Source organism: Camelus ferus, chromosome 10, assembly GCF_009834535.1.
Source record: "Camelus ferus isolate YT-003-E chromosome 10, BCGSAC_Cfer_1.0, whole genome shotgun sequence".
NCBI lineage: Eukaryota > Metazoa > Chordata > Mammalia > Artiodactyla > Camelidae > Camelus > Camelus ferus.
This window is the reverse complement of record NC_045705.1, coordinates 38,675,941-38,697,523: the sequence shown is the minus strand read 5'-3', so window position 1 is coordinate 38,697,523 and position 21,583 is coordinate 38,675,941. Positions and strand designations below refer to the sequence as shown.

The following is a 21,583-nucleotide window of genomic DNA, read 5'->3' as shown; positions in this document are numbered from 1 at the left end:
CCAGGGATATTTGGCACTGTCTGGAGATGTTATTGGTTATCACAACTTGGTTGTGATGGCGGGGTGGGGAGTTGCTCCTGGCATCTGATTTAGTAGAAATCTTCCAGTGCAAAGGACAGGCTCCCACAAGAAAGAATTATCTGGCCCCAAATGGCAATAGTGTTGGTATTGAGAAACTCTAGTCTAACCTAAGTCTTCTCTATTATAATTTAAGGTCCTTTCTTCAAGTTTTACCCTGCAAAGGAGATGAAAGACTGATTGTTAATTCAGTTCATCCAATGGTCTTGTACTCTAAGCAACACAATAGCACAAAGATTAGCACAGACACATTCTTCTCTAAAATTTAATAACCTTTATTTTGAAGACTGATTCTTAAGTTACTCCTTGAATTTCTCTTCCCTGGGCCAAATAACTGCAATTCTTTGGGTTGTTTGTTCATTTATCATTTGTTCATTCAAACGTTTATTCAATAGCTACTCTGTGCAGTACAGTGTTAGGTAGTGAGAATTCAAAGGCAACGCCCTATTGTTTTGTTATTGTTGTTGTTGTTTAGCCTTATTGTCTTTAAGAAGCTCAGTGTTAATGGGGAGAGATGGTCACAATGTCAAATGATTAAGTACAATGGGCCAAGAATTTGTGTTGTGTTCAGGATGCTGTGGGAGCATGAAAGCTGAAGTAAATGAATTCATCCTGGAGGTTTGAGGAAGGCTCTAAAGGAGAAGTAGCATTTAAATTGAGACTTGAAAGATGGAAGTTTGCAGGGTGGATGAAGCTTGGTGAGAAAGGCAATAAAAGCACTATTCTTTTTAAAAAAAATTATATTATACGATTTTTAAAGATTACTTTCCATTTACAGTTATTACAAAATATTGGCTATATTCCCTGTGTTATACAATACATCCTTGAGCCTATCTTACACCCAGTGGTTTGTACCCTGCCCCCAGCTGGTAACCACTGGTTCTCTGTATCTGTGAGTTTGCTTCTTGTATGTTATATTCACTAGTTTGTTGTATTTTTTAGACTCCATATATAAGTGATACAATACAGTATTTATCTTTCTCTATTTGACTTATTTCACTTAGTATAATGTCCTCCAAGTCTATCCATGTTGCTGCAAATGGCAAAATTTCATTATTTTTTTATGGCTGAGTAATATTCCATTGTGTGTGTGTGTGTGTGTGTGTGTGTGTGTGTATCACATTAAAAACACTATCCTTTAAAAAATATTATCAAGCAGCCATTGTGTACCAAGGGTTAAGTACCAATCATGTTACTGTGAAAAAACAGGCATATTTCCTGTCACTATAGGGGTTATAAAAAAGTAAGCCAAAAGAAATCCCCCTTTAATGTTTGTATCATAGTTATAGACCTCAGAATTCTGCCACCTTCCTTTTCTCATTTGAGCTCCTAAACATCCCTGTGTGGGAGACAACACAGATGTTACCTACCTCCATTTTATAAAGGAGGACCAGGAGGCCAAAAGAAATGACTTTTCCACCCCTAACCACTAGCCACAGATCTAGTAAATGACAATGGTCTCTCTGATCCCAAATCCTGTGCTTTTCTATTCTTTTTTGATTCTAAATGCAATTTCCTGTGGCAGAGAGGCAAGCACACTTTTTCCTACCCCCCTCCTTGCCCTGCTGTCTTCATCTCTGTCTTAACTTTAGGTCCCAATGCTGAAGAAGTTTTCCAGTTTTCCCAGTTCTGATTGCTGAGAGATTGCCAAGGGGAGGAAGGAGTGAGAATTGCCACTGTCCATTTTCAAAATAATTTCTACCTCGATTTCCCAAGTTTTTTGAGGAATAAGGAAAACTGAGATGTGGAACAGAAAATCCCTTTTGTTTGTCTTGGTGTTTGATAATGTATGCAACCTCTCTGGGTGGTTTAAGCGGTTTAGGTACTTTCTATAAAAGGGATCTTTTAATGACAAAACTAATGTGATTATCTGAGTGAGTGTGAGAGGCGTATTCAAGGCTTAAAGAAAATCTGTTAGAATAGCTGAATGTATCTGCTTAATCCTTTCTCTAATGTGGCTGAACAATGCTCTGGGAAGCCATTGGTCCGTTCTTTCTTCTAGTAAATGCCTGTCTCCAGAGGTAGGGACTGTTTGCAGCTTTTGATTCCCTTACGCTTCACCTTCTCAGCTGCACAAAAGCACAGGAAAGGCCTGGAGGAGCCCCAAGCACTGGCAGAAACTGAGTGTCTCCTGAGTGCTGAGGGCAAAACGTACAGCACATGCATGCTTTCTCCATGAGGGTGTGGAGAAGTGAGGGCTGCAGTCATCAGCAGGAATGGCATCTCCAAGAAGGGCCCTATTCTCAGCGCCTGCTTTCATTGGGTGCTAGGTGAGGGATCACTTTTGGAAGCTTAAAATCTTACACTTGAATTTGAAAAGTAGCTGAGCTACTCTTTTTTTTTTTTTTTTTTTTGAAAGAGAGGTGGGCAATGGTATCACAAGAGGGGAGAAAATTGCCACAGGTTTGGGTTCTGCAAGTTGCTCTGTGACTTTGGGACAAAATCAAATTCTTCTGAGTCTGTTTCTCTCATTTGTGAACTCAGGATAATAATACCTGCCACATAAACTCACTGTGAGAACCAAAGTGAAAATGTGAAGATGAATGTGAAAGTGTCACAGCCAATCTAGAGCATGATCAGATAAGATGTACACTTTTATTTTTATTTTATCTTACTTTATTTAAAGCATTATTTTTAACTCTTGTTCTTTTAAGAATACCTTTCTTTTCTAAATGTATAATTCAGTTTAACTCAACAAAACGTTTGTTCACTAAGTATGTGCTAGGCACTGTTCTGGGAATACAGATATTAGTAAGTCTTTGAACTTTAAGGAGGTCATAGTCTTGTAGGGTAGGCAGGCATATAAAATTCAGCTTGCTAAATATGCATTAGAAGTGATTAATTTTTCTTGGAGGGGTCTATAATAATAGCTAAATCTTATACAGTGCTTATTATTTGCCAGGAGCTGAGTTAGATGCTTTGCTTAAGTTACTTCATTCAGTTCTTATGCCCTATGGGGTAGGAACTGTTACGCCCATTTCTCAAGTGAGGAGACTGAGGCTTGGTCAGATCAATTAAGTCACTTTTCCACAATAGTAGATAGTAGGCCAAATTACAGTCCCAAATCTGTCTGACTTTACAGTTTAAATTCTTACTCATTGTGCTGTACTGCATCTTAAGTCAAGGAAGACTTCCCTGAGGAGTTAACCGTAGATGGGTTTCCAAACAGAATTAGAAGTTTTCCAGAGAAGAAAGGGCATTCCAGGCAGATGGAATAGCATAGGTTAAAAAACCCATGTTGGCTAGAAAAGCATTTGTGCAGAGAGGAACCAGAAGCAGTTTGTGATTATAGTGGAGTGGGCAGGTTGGAACAGTAAGTAGGGTTTATGATCTCTCACGCTGCACCTTTGTGGAAAAAGTATGTAATTATTGATTTTAATTAATGACTTGATTTATACCTTGTTTATCAAAAAGGGTTTTGCAGTAAAGTGAGGACAGTTGCCACTTTTATGGTGCAGAATCACAAAATATACTTCCCATTTTAGAATCAGAAAACTTTTATGATGGAACACACTTAAGAGACCATGGACTCACTCTGTGCAAGAGGAAATCAAGGCTGAATGCTTGTGAATGTCTTAATCAAGGTTATAAAGCAGTTTAATCAGCTGAACCAGGAATATTTGTGTTTTTTCGTTGGATTATGGAGTTAAAGTGAACAGTAAGTGAGAGTTATAGGATTATCTTCAGGTGCACTTATAGAAATTGGTGAATTGAAAAGAGGGAGAGATGAAGTAAATAATTCCAGTGAAAAGGAATAAAGTCCTTAGCCGAAGCTGTAGGTTTCCCACTGGGAAACGTCATGACAGCTCTCTTTGGTGAGTGGTGTTGGGTATGTAAGTAAGTGTCTTGGCTGAGCTGACGCTGGGAATCGGGTTTGCCTGGAAAGCAGAGTTAGGGGATATCTTCCTACATCTGTTTGTTGATTCTTTTGGACTGCTTTAAATGGGGGCCTGGTACAGATGTGGGCTGGTTCTTGTTCTCACTGAGCTCACAATCTCAGTGAGAAAGATAGGACAGGGAAGAGAACAGGTAATTGCAACCAACTGAAATTAGTCATAAAAATAAGGTACAGGATGCTATGGCAGCCCTGAAGGGACGTGAGTAACCTGACTATGTTCTGGAGGGGTGACGAAAAGCCTCCTTGATGAGGAGGAGGGGAGATAGTGACATGGGAGGTAAAATCTGAAGGACGAGTTAGAGAGTAATGAAGGGGAAGGCAAAGAGTGCTCTAAATAAAGGGAACAGTTTATGCAGATCTCCCAAGGGAAGAGACCACTGCATTTGGGAAAATTAACTTGAACGTACCATTCCCATTTGGCATAGCCGAAATGTAGTGTGTGAGGTGGGAGAGACATCAGTTTTTTCTCTGACCTTTCCTTCCCCAATATGCAAGGTTACATATACAGGCAGTTTACTAGAGAGTATCACAACTCTGACAAAAAAAAATCAAAATACTTTCGGGAATACAGAGAGCAGGTGCTGACGTCCTGGGAGCACACTAAATGATGGCACAAAACAAAAACTCTAATATTCCCCCTCCCCATCCCACTGACCTGAGAACCAGCCTTTCCAAAGGAGCTACTTCTCACCTCTAAGACAGAAAACAAAAGGCATGAAATCAATGCTCTGAATGTAAACTAGACAAATAAATGTCAGGGCAGCAGGAGGGAGCAGCAATTAAGTGAGCAGGCCTGAGTGATGGTGGTAACCTGCTGAATTCTCAGGTCACAGAGTAATTTACTGACTGGTCCTAGGCCACTAGATAATTATCTGGGCAGCCCTGATTCTGTGCAAAGCCTCCTGCTGCTTATGTTATTAATACCAGCAGCAATCAGCAGGTGTTGGTGGGAGCAGAGAAGAGCAAACTGAGTCCCCAGGCTGCTGAGTGAATGCAGAGGCACCTGCCAGGGCCCCCTGAGCTGGGCCTCACCAGGAAAACTGACCAGCTTCAGCATTTAGCTCCTAGCCCAGCTATTGCATGGTCCCCAGGGAGAGGCTCCCCAAGGGTAGCTGAGGGCTTGGGCAAAGGAGTAAGTCACCCAAGTTCTGGAGTTTGAGCAGCTTGTGCAAAGAGCCTCTGCCCCATTCCCCCTTGGAGCTGACTGGAAAGTGATTTTGAGGCCTCCCCAGAATAATTTAAATTAATATCCATGGAGCAATGTCAAACACTCCTCTTTGACATGGCGTGGGAATTAGACTTCTTGCACCCATATGGGGCCAGGGAAAGTAATACTGTCGGTTCTAGGATTTAATCATTTGGGAGCTTGACCTCAGGTAGCCCTGAAGGGATTTCAGGGGATAATTGATATGGGATTGGGCTCGCTTATCCCATATCCCTCTTTAAAACATGATAACATTTGTAAAGTGCCCAGCACATAGTAGATATTTTCAATCAATGTGAGTGTACTTCCCTCTTCTTCCTCTTCTAAGATTATCTAGTGAATGGCCTCTTGACTGATCTTTTATCTTCTTTTCCCTCCAAAACAGTGGTTCTCATCCAGGGGCAATTTTGCCTCCTAGGCAACATTGCCAGTGTCTGAAGACACCTTTTTGGCTTTCACAATTGGGAAGGGCATAAAAATCATATGATCATCTTAATAGATGCAGAAAAATCATCTGACAAAATTCAACATCTGTTTATGACAAAAACTCTCAACAAAGTAGGTATGGAGGGAACGTATCTCAATAAAGGCCATGTATGACAAACCCACAGCCAAAATCACAATCAACAGTGAAATGCTGAAAGTTTTTTCCCCCAAATTGGGAACTCTACCCACTAATTGCCATTAGCACTTCCTCATCTGCTTTTTTGGAAGCGCTTGAGAATAGTCGCTAATAATTCTTTTAATGTTTGGTAGAATTCACCAGTGAAGCCATCTGTCATGGACCTTTGTTTGTTCGGAGGTTGTTGATTACTGATTCAGTCTCCTTACTAGTAATTGGTTCAGTCAGATTTTTCTTTTTCTTCATAATTCAGTCTTGGTAAGTTATACATTTCTAGAAATTTATTCGTTCTTATAGATTTTCCAACATGTTGGTGTATCTTTATGATCCTTTGAATTTTTGTGGTATTAGTTATAATGTCTCTTCTTTCATTTATAATTTTATTTATTTAAATTCTCTCTTTTTACCTTGATAATTCTAGATAAAATGTTGTCAGTTTTATTGTTTAAAAAAACCTAGCTTTAGTTTCATTGATGTTTTCTTATTTTCAGTCTCTATTTCATTTTTTTTTTTTTTTTGCTCTGATTTTTATTTCCTTCCTTCTACTAACTTTGGGCTTAGTTTGTCTTAAAAAAATTTTTTTTAATTCTTTAGTTCTTTGAGATATAAAGCTATGTTGTTTATTTGAAATCTTTTTCCTCAAAGTAGGTATTTGTCACTATAAATTTCCCTCTTACAACTGCTTTTGATACATCCCATAAGTTTTGTTGTGTTATGTTTCCATTTTCATTTGTCTCAAGATATATTTTGATTTCTCTTTTGATTTTTTCTTTGACCCATTGGTTGTTCAATAGTGTAATGTTTAATCTCCATATATTTGTGAATTTACAGTTTCCTTCTTATAATTGATTTATAATTTCATACCATTGTAATCAGAAAAGATGCTTGATATGATTTTAGTCTATTTAAATTTATTAAGACATGTTTGGTAGTCTAACATATGGTCTGTCCTGGAGAATGTTTCATGTTGTGCTTGAGAAGAATGTGTATTCTGTCTCTGTTAGATGGAATGTCCTATAAAAGTTTATTAGGTCTATCTCATCTAATGTGTCATTTAAGGCCAGTGTTTCCTTATTGATTTCCTCTCTAGATGATCTATTTATTATTGAAAGTGGGGTATTAAAGTATCCTACTATTATTGTATTGCTACCTAGTTCTCCCTTCAGATCTGCTAATATTTGACTTATATATTTAGTTACCCTGATGTTGGGTGCATACATATTTACAATTATTACACACTCTAGATGAATTAACCTCTTTATTATTATAGATAATAACATTTATTACTATTGTCTTCTTTGTCTCTTGTTATAGTCTTTGGCTTAAAGTCTGTCTGATAATATAAGTATAGCTACCCCTGCTTTTTAGTTTGTTTTTATTTGCATGGAGTTGGGGAGGGGTAAAGGCCAAAGCAAGAGAAGCCTTCAAGAGCACATTTTCTAAAAGACAGCGGTTCCAGTTTCCTCCGGACCTCTGTTAAAATATCTGGATAAATGGAGCTCCTTTTATCAGCATTCCCCAAGGAACTCTAAGACACATGCAAATTACCCTGGGCCTAAGGATTCACTGGCTGTGAGATGACAGCAGGTTGATCTCCTCTAAACCAATTTCCCAATCTCTCTCCTTTTTAAAAAAAATTGAAGTATAGTTGATTTACAATATTAGTTTCAGGTATATGACATAGTCATTCAGTATATTTATAGATTATACTCCATTAAAGTTGTTATAAGATAGTGGCTGTAATTCCCTGTGCTGTACAATATACTTTGTTGCTTACCTATTTCATACCTAGCAGTTTGTATGTCTTAATCCCATACCCCTATCTTTCCCCTCCCTCCTTTTCTCTCCACACTGGTAATCACTACTTTGTTTTCCAAATCTGTGAGTCTGTTTCTTTTAGTTATATGCATTCATTGGTTTTATTTTTTAGATTCCACATGAAAGTGATATCATATAGTATTTATCTTTCTCTGTCTGAATTATTTCACTAAGCATAATATTCTCTAGGTCCATCGATGCTACAGTAAATGGTAGAATTTCATTATTTTTTATGGCTGAGTAAATTCCATTGGGTGGAATGGATAAAGAAGAACCCGAGTATTCATCAACATATGAATGGATAAAGAGGATGTGATATATATCATACATATATTTTCAGTTTTTTGAAGAAACTCTGTACTATTTTTCATAGTGGTTGCACTAATTTACATTCCCACCAGCAGTGTACAGGCGTCCCTTTTCTTGACATCCTCACCAATGAGGATTTTGTTATTCATAGACATTTTGATGATAGGTGTTCTGACAGATATGAAGTGATGTCTTATTGTTGTTTTGATTTTCATTTCTCTAATAATTAGCGATGTTTAGCATCTTCTCATGCACCTGTTACCCGTCTGTATGTCTTCTTTGGAAAACTGTCTATTCAGGTCATTTGCAAATGATATGACATTTCTCCCATTCCATAGGTTGTATTTTCATTTTGTCGATAGTTTCCTTTGCTTTGCAAAAGCTTTTAAGTTTAATTCAGTACTGTTTGTTTATTTTTGCTTTTGTTTCTTTTGCCTTAGGAGACAGATTTAAAAAAAACATTGCTATGATTTATGTCAAGGAGTGTTCTGCCTATGTTCTTTTCTGGTTTTATGATTTTAGGTCTTACATTTAGTTCTTTAATCCATTTTGAGTTTATTTTTTACATAGTGTGGGAAAATATTCTAATCTTGTTTTACTTATCGGTGTCCAGCTTTCCCAGCACCAATATTGAAGAGACTGTCTTTTCTCCATTGTATATTCTTGCCTCTTTTATCATAGATTAATTGACCATAAGTGTGTGGGTTTATTTCTGGGCTTTCTAACCTGTTCCATTGATCTATGTATCTGTTTTTGTGCCAGTGCTATGCTGTTTTGATGACTGTAGCTTTGTAGTATAGTCTGAAGCCTCAGAGGGTGATACCTCCAGCTCTGTTCTTCTTTCTTGAGATTATTTTGGCTATTTGAGGTCTTCTCTGTTTCCATACAAATTTTAAAATTATTTGCTCTAGTTCTATGAAAAATGTCATGGGTATTTTGGTAGAGGTTGCATTAAATCTGTAGGTTGTTTTAGGCAATACGGGCATTTTAACAATATTAATTATTCCAGTCCAAGAGAACAGGATATCTTTTCCATTTCTTTGTAACATCTTCAATGCCTTTTACTAATGTTTTATAGTTTTCAGAGTATAGGTCTTTTACCTCTTTTACCTTGGTTCAGTTTTTCTTAGGTATTTTATTTTATTTTTTGATGTGATTTTAAATAGGGGTTTTAAAACTTTCTCTTTTTGATAGTTCATTATGAGTATATAGAAAAACAACAGATTTTTGTATATTAGTCTTATATGCTGCAACTTTGCTGAATTTATTTATTAGTTCTAATAGTTTTTTTGTGTGGAGATTTTAGAGTTTTCTATATAAAGTATTATGTCACCTGCAAAAAATGACAGTTTAACTTCTTCCTTTACAATTTGTATGCTTTTTATTTCTTTTTCTTGTCTGATTGCTGTTGCTAGGACTTCCAATACTAGGTTAAATAGAAGTGTTAATAGTGGGCATCCTTGTCTTGTTCCTGAATTTATAGGGAAGGCTTTCAGCTTTTCACCATTGAGTATGATATTAGGTGTGGGTTTGTCATAAACGGCCTTTATTTTGTTGGTATGTGTTCTCTCTATACCCACTTTGATGAGAGTTTTTTTCATGAATGGATGTTGAAGTTTGTCAAATGCTTTTTCTGTGTCTATTGAGATGATTATGAGGTTTTTGTCTTTCCTTTTGTTAATGTGGTGTGTCACATTGATGGATGTGCAAATATTGAACCATCCTTGCGACTCTGGAATAAATCCAACTTGATCATGGTATATGATCCATTTCATACATTGTTGAATTCAGTTTGCTAATATTTTGTTGAGAATTTTTGCAACTATATTTATCAAAGATATTTGCCTGTAATTTCTTTTTTGTTATGGCTTTATCATTACCCTGATGGCCTTGTAGAATGAATTTAGGGGTATTCCATCCTCTTCAATTTTTTGAAAGAGTGTGAGAAGGCTAGGTATTAGCTTTTTTATATATATATATAAGTTTGGTAGAATTGCCCTGTGAAGCTTTTCAGTCCTGGACTTTTGCTGCTTGGAGGTTTTTTGCTTTTTTTAATTACAAATTAAATTTCGCTACTAGTGATCAGCCTGTTCAAACTGTCTGTTCTTCTTGATTCAGTCTTGGCAGGTAGAGGCATTGCTTCTAGGTTGTCCAATTTATTGGCATATAACTGTTCATAGTATTTGCTTATGATTTTTTTGTAACTCTGTGATATAGGTTGTTATTTCTCCTCTTTCATCTTATTTTATTTATTTGAGTCCTCTCTCTTTTCTTCTTGGTGAGTCTGGCTAAAGGTTTATCAATTTTGTACATCTTTTCAAAAAACTAATGTTTGGTTTCATTGATTTTTTTTCTATTTTAAATCTCCATTTTATTTATTTCCTCCTGATCTTTATTATTTCCTTCCTTCTGCTGACTTAGGGTTTACTTATTCTTCTTTTTCTTCTAATTCCTTTAAATAGTAGATTATGTTATTAATTTGAGATTTTTTTATTGTTTCTTGAGAAAGGCCTCTACTGCTATAAACTTCCCTCTTAGAATTGCTTTTGCTGCATCCCATAGATTTTGCAGTGTTGTGTTTCCATTTTCATTAGTCTTGAAATACTCTCTGATTTCCTCTTTGACGAGGTCACCTCTGTGTCCCACAGTTGAATCTTCTCTCCGGTCATGGCTGCTCCAGATCCAGTACTGCTCTTTGATGTGGAGTGAGCAGGTTGGAGCATTTGCTCAGCTTGGGCTGAGTCATAGGAAACCCAGCAGTCACTAGAGCAGTTGTCTCTCCATGCTGCCTTGGGGTCAGGCTAGCACACATGCTCCTCAAGAGTGAAGTCCAGACTTCCCACTGCCCTCCTGTTATTCCTAGCAGTCCTTCTACTAGCCCAGAGGGCTCGTCTCCCTGCATGGGGCCCCAGGACTAGTGCGTCCAATCTAGGCTCTAAGGCACAATGTAATTACTTGTTTGTCAAGTTTGTTGTTCTCACTAGGCTGGGAAGTCCCCCAGACAGGAACTAACTCCCCTCCCCCTTTCCAAACTAGCATTTATTGATGACCTTCTATGTGCCAAGTACAGTATAAGAATTGTAACTACATTAACTAATTTCATCGCTTTCTGAGCAACCCCTGGAAATAGATATTATGAAGTCCACTTTAGAGGTAAGGATTCTGAGAACAGAGTGTTTAAGTGACTTGCTGAGCTGTGATTCAGAAATTTCCTTTGTTTTCTGTCAATGACCAGGTACATGGTGAATGTTCAATACTAAGTGGCAAGCTAAAATTCCTGAATGGAAATCTCAGTTTAGATACCATCTGTTCTAGGTATCCTTCTATACCCTATGTTACCTCTTTGTTATAATAAATCCTGATCAGACCTTTGTTATCACCCTTATCACTCTGACGTGTGGTCTTCACTAGGCAGATCAGTTTTCTAAGTCTGTTGAGTAGACTAGATGGATTACAATTCTCTTCCCGCCAGAGTGGGCAGGAGTGGGAGGCTAGCCGACTGAGCCAGCTCTGGAAGAGGTGCTCATGGAGCACCCAGGGCCGAGGCAGTTAATTTGCCCCAGTGGTGAGGAGGAAATTTCTTGTAAAAGCTAGCTTTCCTCAGAACAATGTGGCCTTTTATTTTTTAGCTTTGGAATGGAGCCTAGCTGTCCATGGAAACAAAGAGAGGAGAGAATCACTGAACCAGTCTCGCACATAAAAAACTGACCATGTCTGTCTTTGAAGTCTCCTTTATGTCGTTTTGAAAACTTTGGATTATAAGGGTGTATTTTCCTCCTTTTCTTCCTCAGTTCCTCACCCCACCCCAATTTTTTTTTTCATAGAAAAGAGAGAACTGGGTGTAAGGGAACCTTTCTTTGAAACAGGGCAGAAGTCATTAATTAAGGCTTCCATTCATTCCTGCTGACACTTGCTCATCAATCAGATTTCCTCTTAGCATTCTGATGACCCTGCTGACCTGGAGTCCTCCATACTGTCTGCCAGACAGAATTGAAACTCAGACCACACACCAGAAAAGCAGGAGTGGGCCCTGGCTCCTGGCTTCCTGAGACTGAGGAGGAAGCATCTGGGGACAAAGCTGGCTGGTCGGGAGCTCTTTGGAGTCGAGGTGAAGGTGAATAAAGAAGATATTATCTCTGCGGAAGCAAGTGTTGCTCACTTCACTGAAACAGTGATCTATAGTTGCCCTTCCCTTTCTCCTCCAACCCAGGGTCAGCCGTGCAGCTCGGAGCCCAGCCAGCTGAGCCAGGGAAACCAGGCTAGCAGTTTTCTCTCTGCCGACTCGGCACTGCTGAATGAAGTTAACAGCTCAGAGACGTCTCAGAAAATTACAGGGAGCTGTTCTGGAGATGACAGTGGCATTTGGGGTGGGGGTGGGGTAGTCAGCCTAAGCTGTGGGACTTTTACTGTATTACTTATTCATTCATTCATTCAATAGCCATTTCTGTGGCATCCACTGTGTAGCAAATATCACATTAGGTATCGAGGACAGTACTGTGAAAGAGGCAGATGCAATCTCTATCCTCATGGAGCTTACAGTCTATCTGGAAATGTACCTGAGACTTTCTTTAAGAAAAATTGGGTATTTAAGAGGACCCATGGCAGTCATGTGCAATTAAAATGCAATGACTATTTATTGGTCTTCTTTGTAGTAGGCATACGGAATACTAAAAGAAAAAAAGAAAAGAAGTACCCACAACCCATATCCTCAAGGAATTAACAGAGTAGGCAATGGTAGACAGGTAAACAAGCTCATTAATATTCAGTGTGATGTGTTATTACAGGTACATACAGGATTCAGAGGAAACAGAGAAGTTTATTCTACATGAAACTCCTTGGCTCTTACTCAGAGTGAGATGGGAACCCCAGAAAAGTTTGGAGCAGAGGGATGACACAATCTCACACATTTAAGAAAGTTTGGAGAATAGATTTAGAGGGTGAGGCAAGGGAGGAAATAGGGATACTGGTTAGTAGGTTTATTGCAATAAACCAGGTTTGTTATCTTAGACCATAGAGGTAATAATGTAGGTGTGGAGAAGATGTTCTATTTTATGTATTGGAAAACAGAGCCAGCAGAATTTGGTGGTGGATTCAATGTCTGGTATTAGAGAAAAGAGTCAGTGTTGACTCTAAAGTTTTTGACCTGAGAAGCCAGAATTTTGGAGTTTTCATTAATTGAGATAGAGAAAATTGTAGAAGTAGAGATTTTAAGGGAAGATCAGCAGTTTGGCTTTAGACATGTTCATTTCATATGTCTATTAAACTTCTAAGTAGAATTATTTGATCAAGCAGTTGGATACTTAAGTCTGAAGTTCAAGTGAGAAGTCTGCACTGTATTTACAAATTTAAGAATTGTCAGCCTGGTAATTGTATTTAAAATCATGAGCCTGGATGAGATCATAAGGATGTGAGTACATGAAGGAAAGAGAGTAGATCTAAGGGCTAAGCCCTGGAGTGTTCCATTGTTTAGAGATCAGGAAGAGGAGGAGGAACCAGAAAAAGGAGACTGAGAAGGTGCAGTCAATGAGATGAAGAGGATTGCATGTTCCTGGATTCCAAGTAAACACGACGTTTAAAGGAAGGAGGGAGGAACCAAATACATCAAATGTTCCTGACTGGTAAAGTAAGCTATGACTATGAATTAGTCATTGGATTTGTTAGCGTTGGTTACTAAAGACCTTGATAAGAGTAGTATCTATGAAATGGTAGGGGTGAATTGTTGCTTGAGGTAGACTCCCTAGAGAACAGAGAGGAAGGAATTGGAAAAAATGGACATAGACAAATCCTTTCAAGAATTTTGCTTTACAGCAAGTAAATTATTTTTTTTTAATAAATGGAAGAATTTCAGGTGTTTTTTAAGCAAATAGGGATGATTTTATAGAGAGATAGTAATCAATGACATAAGAGAGAGAAGAGAATTTCTGGACTGATGCCCTTGATTAAGCCAGAGGAGAAGGAATAGGAGTAGACAGGTTGGCCTTTGGTGGGAGAAGACTGTCCATTCAGAACAACGAGAGGGAAGGCAGAGAATGTGGGCACAGACACCTGTGTGAAGGCAAATGTGATGATGCAGCTTCTGGCAATTCTGTGTGACTGTTTCTACTTCTCCAGCGAAGGAGGCAGCAATGGAAGAAGGAGTGGAAGTTTACAGAGAGGAAAATGTATGAAATACTTATCTAAGAAAGTGGGAGAGTGAATGCATCTGGGAGACGATTCCTGAGCAGCTCCAAGTGTCTGCGCAAGTTTTGGAGTCATAAACTTAAATTCAGGCCTGTCGGCATGGCTGTGTGTTTACCTCCAGCCAGGTTCAGCTGCTCAGGAGCAGGCTGGGAGAAGTGAAGAGGTGGATCTTGCTGAGGCTGGAGTTTTTCAGGGAGAGTACAATGGAGCAAGAAAGGGAAAGGGACCTGAGGGGGCATGTAAGGGAGAAATTGTGTTGACAGATTATAGACTCGAAGCTGGGTAGAGGGGATGTGAAGCCACAGCAGGGTGCTAGAGTGGGGAAAAGTGAACAGGAGTAGGAGCTGTAGATTGTAGGTCTCTGTGGGCTCAAAAATTTGTTGGAATTGGGATACCCAAACTGGAAAGATAAATAGTGGTGACCAGATGGTGGCATGCTTGGAATTGAGATTAGGCAAAATTGTGATTATGGTATTAATTAGGTGTAGAATATGACTATGGGAATGTCTAGGTTGGGGTGTAAGACAATATCACTGGAAGACATGAGGTCAAGGAACACAGAAGCCAGGACTTGGGGAGGAACATCTCTATGATTATTGAAATTATATCTCAATGAAATTAATTGAATTATAAGTGAGGGTAAAAGTATGATACAATCTCCAAGAAATGAAAGAGCATGACTTAAAGGTAAGTAGATGACAGCAACAAAGAGAGGGTAATGGGTAGGACTGTCTGGTGACATTATTTAAAGCTGGGAGTTTTAAGGAGGACGAAGTGAGAGTTGTCAAGAGGCACTATAATGGGCAAGGAGAACATTTACTTCACCCGGGTCTGTAGTACAAGGAGTTTGGAGATAAAACAGCAACCACTTGAGAGGGTTGCTGGGTAAGCAGTGCACTCCCAAGAGGGTCAGGTTTCTGCTAGAACAAGAAGGCAAAGGGAAAGTACAAGATTGAGAATATATGGGATTTGCTGATGACTGTTCTGACTTCCGGGAGGATACAGTGGAAGGGTTTCCTCAGGTATCTCCTGAGGTCAATGGCATCAGAAAAGTGGATATAGAGAGCCAAGTGGGAGCTAGGAGCCCAGAGGATGAGAATGCTGTGACTAAAATGTGTCTTACTTAAAAAGGTATAAAGGGCATATGAGATTGAGCCTGATACTCTCAAGGCAGAGAGTGATGTGAGGCTGTGAGTGTTGAAAGGGGGAGGAGGGGGAGGAGGGAGAGGTCAGGGTCCCATCAGAAGCATAGAGAAAGACGGTCCTGTCTAGATCAACCCAGACTGCAAGGCACTCTTCTCATTTTCGTAATACACGGTGCTCTAAGACTTTCTTCTGACTCTGTTGGTGGATTTTGCTGGTGAAACTGGGCTGCTGTCAATTTTTAAAACCATCTGTGTTGATATTATTATGTAATCCAGACTTGCTCTAGCTCTCCTTATAAATTGGGGTCTTGGGAAGTGGCCTGGCTGGTCTGCCCCTAAATTTGACTCTAAATTTGATTGAAAAGAATCACTGAATTAAAATAGACCATTTGTGATAGGATATAATTGAGCCAGGATATCTTTGATTGAGATGTCTGGCAAAGTGCTAGATAGTGACAGTTCATTGAATCTTGGTATGCTCCTTGGGCCAGATCTGCTAGCAGTGTACATGCTTTTCTAAAAGACATACTGGGGATTGTACTTTTTGGACTATTCAGATAAATTTTAATTTAAACTTTGTTGCCTTGTAGCTCCTTGCTCAATGACTCAATGACTTTCAATGGGAGAGCAGATACCACCTAAAGCAAACTGTCCATTATTCATCTTTCAGTTTCAGACCTGAATTCTTTGATGAATCCTTAGGAGGACAATAGTTTTGAGAATCAGGTATTTTTGAAGGTAAAGATAGATTTTTAAAGATATTAAGCTTCCTTTATATATCAAAAGCAAAGCTTAGATTTCCTAACATGAACATTTATTTTTGGCTAGTGTTTTCAGACTTTTTTGACCACAACCCATGGTAAAAAATACATTTTCAAATCACCACCCAGCACACACATGCCTATATTCACGTAAAATTGAAACAAAATTTTCAGGAAATAAAAACAAACAGTCCAATTAAAAAATGAGCAGAAGACCTGAATAGACATTTTTTCAAAAAAGACATACAGATGGCCAACAGGCACATGAAATGATGCTCAACATCACTAACCATCAGTGAAATGAAAATCAAAACCCCAATAAGATATCACCTCACTATGTTGTACACCTGAAACCAATATAACATATATAAATATATTTCAATTAAAGATTCAGAAAATAGTATTACTCTTACTTCAGGGGATGCCCCCTAATATTTTCTATTATGTTCAATTCTATTTTATTTCATTTGTAAAAATGATTGTTTTGAACCACTAAGTTGATCTTGTAACACATTAATAATTTATAATGTAATTTAAATAGCTACTGTAAATCATAGTGCAGGGAACAGTCAGAGTACACAGGGAAAGGCTCTAACTGATGAGACTGAAGAAATCCCACCTATCTTAGTGTTGTTAATATTGGAAGGGAAAGAGAGACCATGGAAGAGGTAGGGTAAGACAGACAGTGGAGTCCTCATCAGGCCCCCTCCTTTTTCAGGGTATAACCTTGAGGGGTGTGTGTGTGTGCACGCACGTGTGTGTGGATGTACGTGCGTATACCACAGAAGTCAGATAGGTGTGATATAACTAAGAGCATTGGAACTAGTGGCCTAGGTCCAGGGCCTAGGGATGCTTCAAACCTCTAGGAGAAGTTGTACATTTGGGTTAGTGCTAAGTCTAACAAGAGCCAGGAGCTGTACAGTGTAGCAGTGTCTGAGAAGTAGTCTAGCTAGATGGTTCCCTTGACCTGTGAAGAGTACACAAGGAATTTAGAAGTTTCTGCTTGGCTTGGTGATGGGGCTCAGATGTGTTGAGAAGCTTTGTGGGCTAGCAGAGTTGGGGTTGAGATAAAGAAAAGGCCAGGTAGGAGTAGAAATTTTGCAACCACAAGCAAATAACCAATAGTCTGAACTTTAATAGCACTAGATATGGGTATGATATCCCAAAAGATCTGATGGGATCAATAACACCTCTGTGTGTACCATTCTAGGGACCAGACATGAGGGTGATGAATAAGGAAAAGATTCAAGGGCCCTACTCCCCAGCTACCACAGACCGATATAACCCCCTCTCCAGGATCCAAATGCCATTCCTGGGGTGGATTAGAAGGAAGAGAAAGCCAAAATCCTAAGCATTTACCCTCAAGACATCAAGATACACGAAAGAGACTGGTGGTTGCCTTTTTGTGTCTGGTGTTGCTGTTCAGGACTGGTGGAAGCTGAATTTTTGTCAGGTGACTAATGGCAATGGTCTATTTCCCTTTCTGCAGTCTGAGGGTTGGCAGCCACTGCAGCTGGGAAGCAGCTGCCCAAACCTGGGGTTTGGTGGGAGAGAGGGCCTCTGAAATGCTTGGCCACAGGCAGATGCAGTTAAGCCCCTGCCTGAACGCAGACCTTTCTGACCAGCTGGTTTGGCACCTTTTCCTCTCTGGTTTTAAAGAGTCGGAGAGGATGAGAGATGAGAAAAATTCTTTCTTGCTGACTGGAGACATAGCTTGGAAGTCTGAATAGACTGGCTTCCACCTTAAAAAAAATAAAAGCTCTAAATGAATTGTGAACAGAGGAACTGATGTGTCTCTTATCGGTCTGCTGCCTGTTGACTGGCTGGGAGATAATCACCATGGTTAACAAGGATCCTGGCAGCCAGTTATTATTCATTCCTGACCACTCTCATTCACCATTGTTTTGGCATATAAAACCCTGAAAGAATATGAAATCCCCAATGCTCTGCAGTGTTGTGGGTTTCTCTGTGAACCACAACCTCCTCATCCTTTCCCCAGCTCTCTCTCCCTTCCTTCTCCCTTCCCCCCGCCCCTACCAACTGCATGAGACAAGAAGGGGGCCGAGCAGGTCCTTCCCGATCTCATGTCCTCACTCCAACCACAGGAGCTCTGCTACCATCACTTATGAAGTGAGCTACTGGGCATCATTTATTCCAGAGGGTTCCTCTGTGAAACAGCTGAAAACCACATGCTCTCAGATGTTCATGACCTCCAGCTACAAACCCCAACAGGGGCGAGACAGTTGCATGCAGTCTTCCTGTCCTCCACCCATTGAGTAAGTAAGTGCAAATCACTGTTAGTCCTTAGTACCTGTCCTCACCACATCACTGACACCAGCAAGAAAGTGAAGGAACCCTGGGGCATCCTGTTTGTATAGGTGTCTGACAGCTGATCGAATCCATTTTTGTAGTCAAGTCCTAAGTCTCTGAAGGTAGAGCTTGTTTTCCTGTCAGGAAAAGGGTGGTCACTCTTAAATTTTCTCAGCCTTGGTCCAAATTTTGTTTGGTCCCTGGGGTAGGTTTGAAGTGCCACAGGTTAACAGCATCCACGTAGTTCTGTTTTTTTTATCTAACCTGGACCACTTACTTGAATTCTTGGTGGGAGGATACAAAGGAGCAGCAGGATTGGCTTCTGGTCTCCAGAAGTAATTTGGGCAGCAGTGTGAGCTTGCTCCAACCCAGTTCCTTGCTCCCTGGTGCCCAACTTGACTCTTATCCATCCCTTCACTCTCTTCGGTTGACATAATATTTTGGGTTCATTTTTCTGACAAAGGGCCAGAACTTTCCTTTAAGATATATATATATCTCTTAATAGAAGGTGTATGTGTGTGTGTGTGTGTGTGTGTGTGTGTGTGTGTGTATAATTAAATTTACTTTCTAGATCCATTAATTGCATTTGGGCATAAAAGTATTTCTTTGCCAAAACCTCCCTCCCATCATAGCTTGAGGGTTAAATTCTAGGGCAGCCTCCCATCTGAATTTTTGTCAGGGAAGAGAAACAGAATTGTGCACAATTAAGGAAAGTCCAGAGGAGACAGCAAAGTCTCCATCAGGAATGGGAAATTGGGCTGGTGCATAAAATCATTACCATTACTAGGTCCTGAGATAAGCGATCAACACAGCTTTTACCTTCATAGGCCAGCAGAGGAGGTACCTCCCAAAGCAAATAGTTCCAATACAGTTTGTCCAATGTTCAATAGATTTCATGTCAAAAACCAAAGGAGAGAGTAATTACTGGGCTGTTAAGATCTATGAGAGGCTATTTATCCTCTCTTGGATTAGCCCACTCCCAGTTCTTGGGCATATACTATATTTTACTACCTTTTTACTTACTAGTAAAATCTTGTTTATATCATACTTTCAGTCTCTCATTAAAAATTCTTTTTTTTTTTTTTTGGTGACCAAGAACCGAGGTAATTCTTTTTTTTTAAATTTCATTTTATTGAGTTATAGTCTGTTTACAATGTGTAAATTTCCAGTGTACAGCACAATTTTTCTGTTATACATGGACATACACATATTCATTGTCACATTCTTTTTCACTGTGAGCTACCACAAGATCTTGTATATATTTCCCTGTGCTATACAGTATAATCTTGTTCATCTATTCTGCATATGCCTGTCAGTATCTACAAATTTTGAACTGTTCCTTCCCACCCCCTCCCCTCTGGCAACCACAAGTTTGTATTCTATGTCTATGAGTCTGTTTCTGTTTTATATTTATGTTCATTTCTCTCTCTCTCTTTTTTTTTTTTTTTAGATTCTACATATGAGTGATCTCATGTGGTATTTTTCTTTTTCTTTCTAGATTACTTCACTTACAATGACATTCTCCAGGGACATCCATGTTGCTGCAAATGGCATTATGTTGTCATTTTTATTGCTGAATAGTATTCCATTGTATAAATATACCACATCTTCTTTATCCAGTCATCTGTCAATGGACATTTAGGCTGTTTCCATGTCTTGGCTATTGTAAATAGTGCTGCTATGAACATTGGGGTGCAGGCGTCTTTTTGAAGTAGGGTTCCTTCTGTATTTTTGCCCAGGATTGGGATTACTGGGTCATATGTTAAATCTATTCCTAGTCTTTTGAGGAATCTCCACATCTCCAGAATATATAGCAGCTCACATGACTTAATAAGAAAAAACCAAACAACCCAATCCAAAAATGGGCAGACTAAACAAGCAATTCTCCAATGAAGACACATGAATGATCAATAGGCACATGAAAAAATCCTCAGTATCACTAATTATCAGAGAAATGCAAATCAAAACTACAATGAGGCATCACCTCACACCAGTTAGAATGGCCATCATTCAAAAGTCCACAAATGATAAATGCTGGAGAGGCTGTGGAGAAAAGGGAACCCTCCTACACTGCTGGTGGGAATGCAGTTTGGTGCAGCCATTATGGAAAACAGTATGGAGAGTTCTCAAAAGACTAGGAATAGACTTACCGTATGACCCAGTAATCCCACTCCTGGGCATATATCCAGGAGGTAATTCTTATTTCCCTCCTCCCAATAACATTATAAATCACCATATCACAATGAGTCATCATCAGATGACTCCAGAAGTCCCTTACTAAATTGTATGTGACATTTGTCGACAAAAAAATAATCGATAGTCGATCTAAGAAGGAAATAAAAAATTTTAAGAAAAGATCTATTAGAGTGAAGATCCTGTCTGTCTTATTCACTGTTACCTTGAATTTAGCACAGTGCTTGGGACATAATAGTATTTCATATACATTTGTTTAATTGAATTGATTCAATTATACCAGGTATATCCAATGGCTTGATTGATTCATTCAATTATATAATCATTCACTTAATCATTTATTCAATTCCTAAATAGTGTTAACTATTCTTAGGTAGTAAGGCAATTTTCCACCACCTAATTTGAATGCAAAGTTATACTTCAATAACAGGAGGAAGAATTTTGATTAAATATACATGAGAATTATGATCTTAGACACACCTACCATTTATTGAACAATAACTGTGTGCTGACTCCTCACAAAATACATAGTGTCATTCTCCATATGCAGATAAGAAAATAGAAGTTGATAGAGCTGAAATAACTTGCCCAGCTCATAGAATGGGATTCAAACCCAGGTCTGTCTGCCTGACTTCAAAGTCTGTGATAATTTCCTACCCAACACTGTGCCTGTTAGAGGGTGTGGAACCCCAATGTCCGGTCCTGGAGAAGTGGATAGAGCTGGACTTAGGCCCAGGGCTATGGGAAGTAAGCAGTAGGCCTGGTCCCTGAGGTAGGTGGCCAAGAGTCTTAGGGCTGTGATTAACTTGATTTGATTTAAACAGGTATTTGGAGGTAAATTTTCATCTGGAAACAGGGCCTAACAAGGTCCCAGTTAGTGATGATACCTAGACAATAGAGGGCAAGGGTAAGACAGCCAGGATTTGAAATAGGGCTGTAGCTAGCCAAGATTGGGAGGCAGTGGTCAGAGAGATGGGATGGAGCCCATTCCACTGAGAGAGGAGGCCTTTCAACAAAGGTTAGTAGGGCCCTGGGGCCCAGTAAAGCAGGTTGGATTCAGGAAAC

General features: G+C 39.2%; 1 long non-coding RNA gene across 1 annotated transcript; it reads left to right on the top strand.

The window, feature by feature from the left end:
* Window positions 1–10,330: 10,330 nt before the first annotated feature.
* Window positions 10,331–19,371, top strand: LOC116666398. Its single transcript, XR_004323223.1, has 4 exons — window positions 10,331–12,043; window positions 15,845–15,992; window positions 17,226–17,468; window positions 18,121–19,371. It is a non-coding gene; the product is annotated as an uncharacterized LOC116666398 (long non-coding RNA).
* The last annotated feature ends 2,212 nt before the right edge of the window (window positions 19,372–21,583 follow it).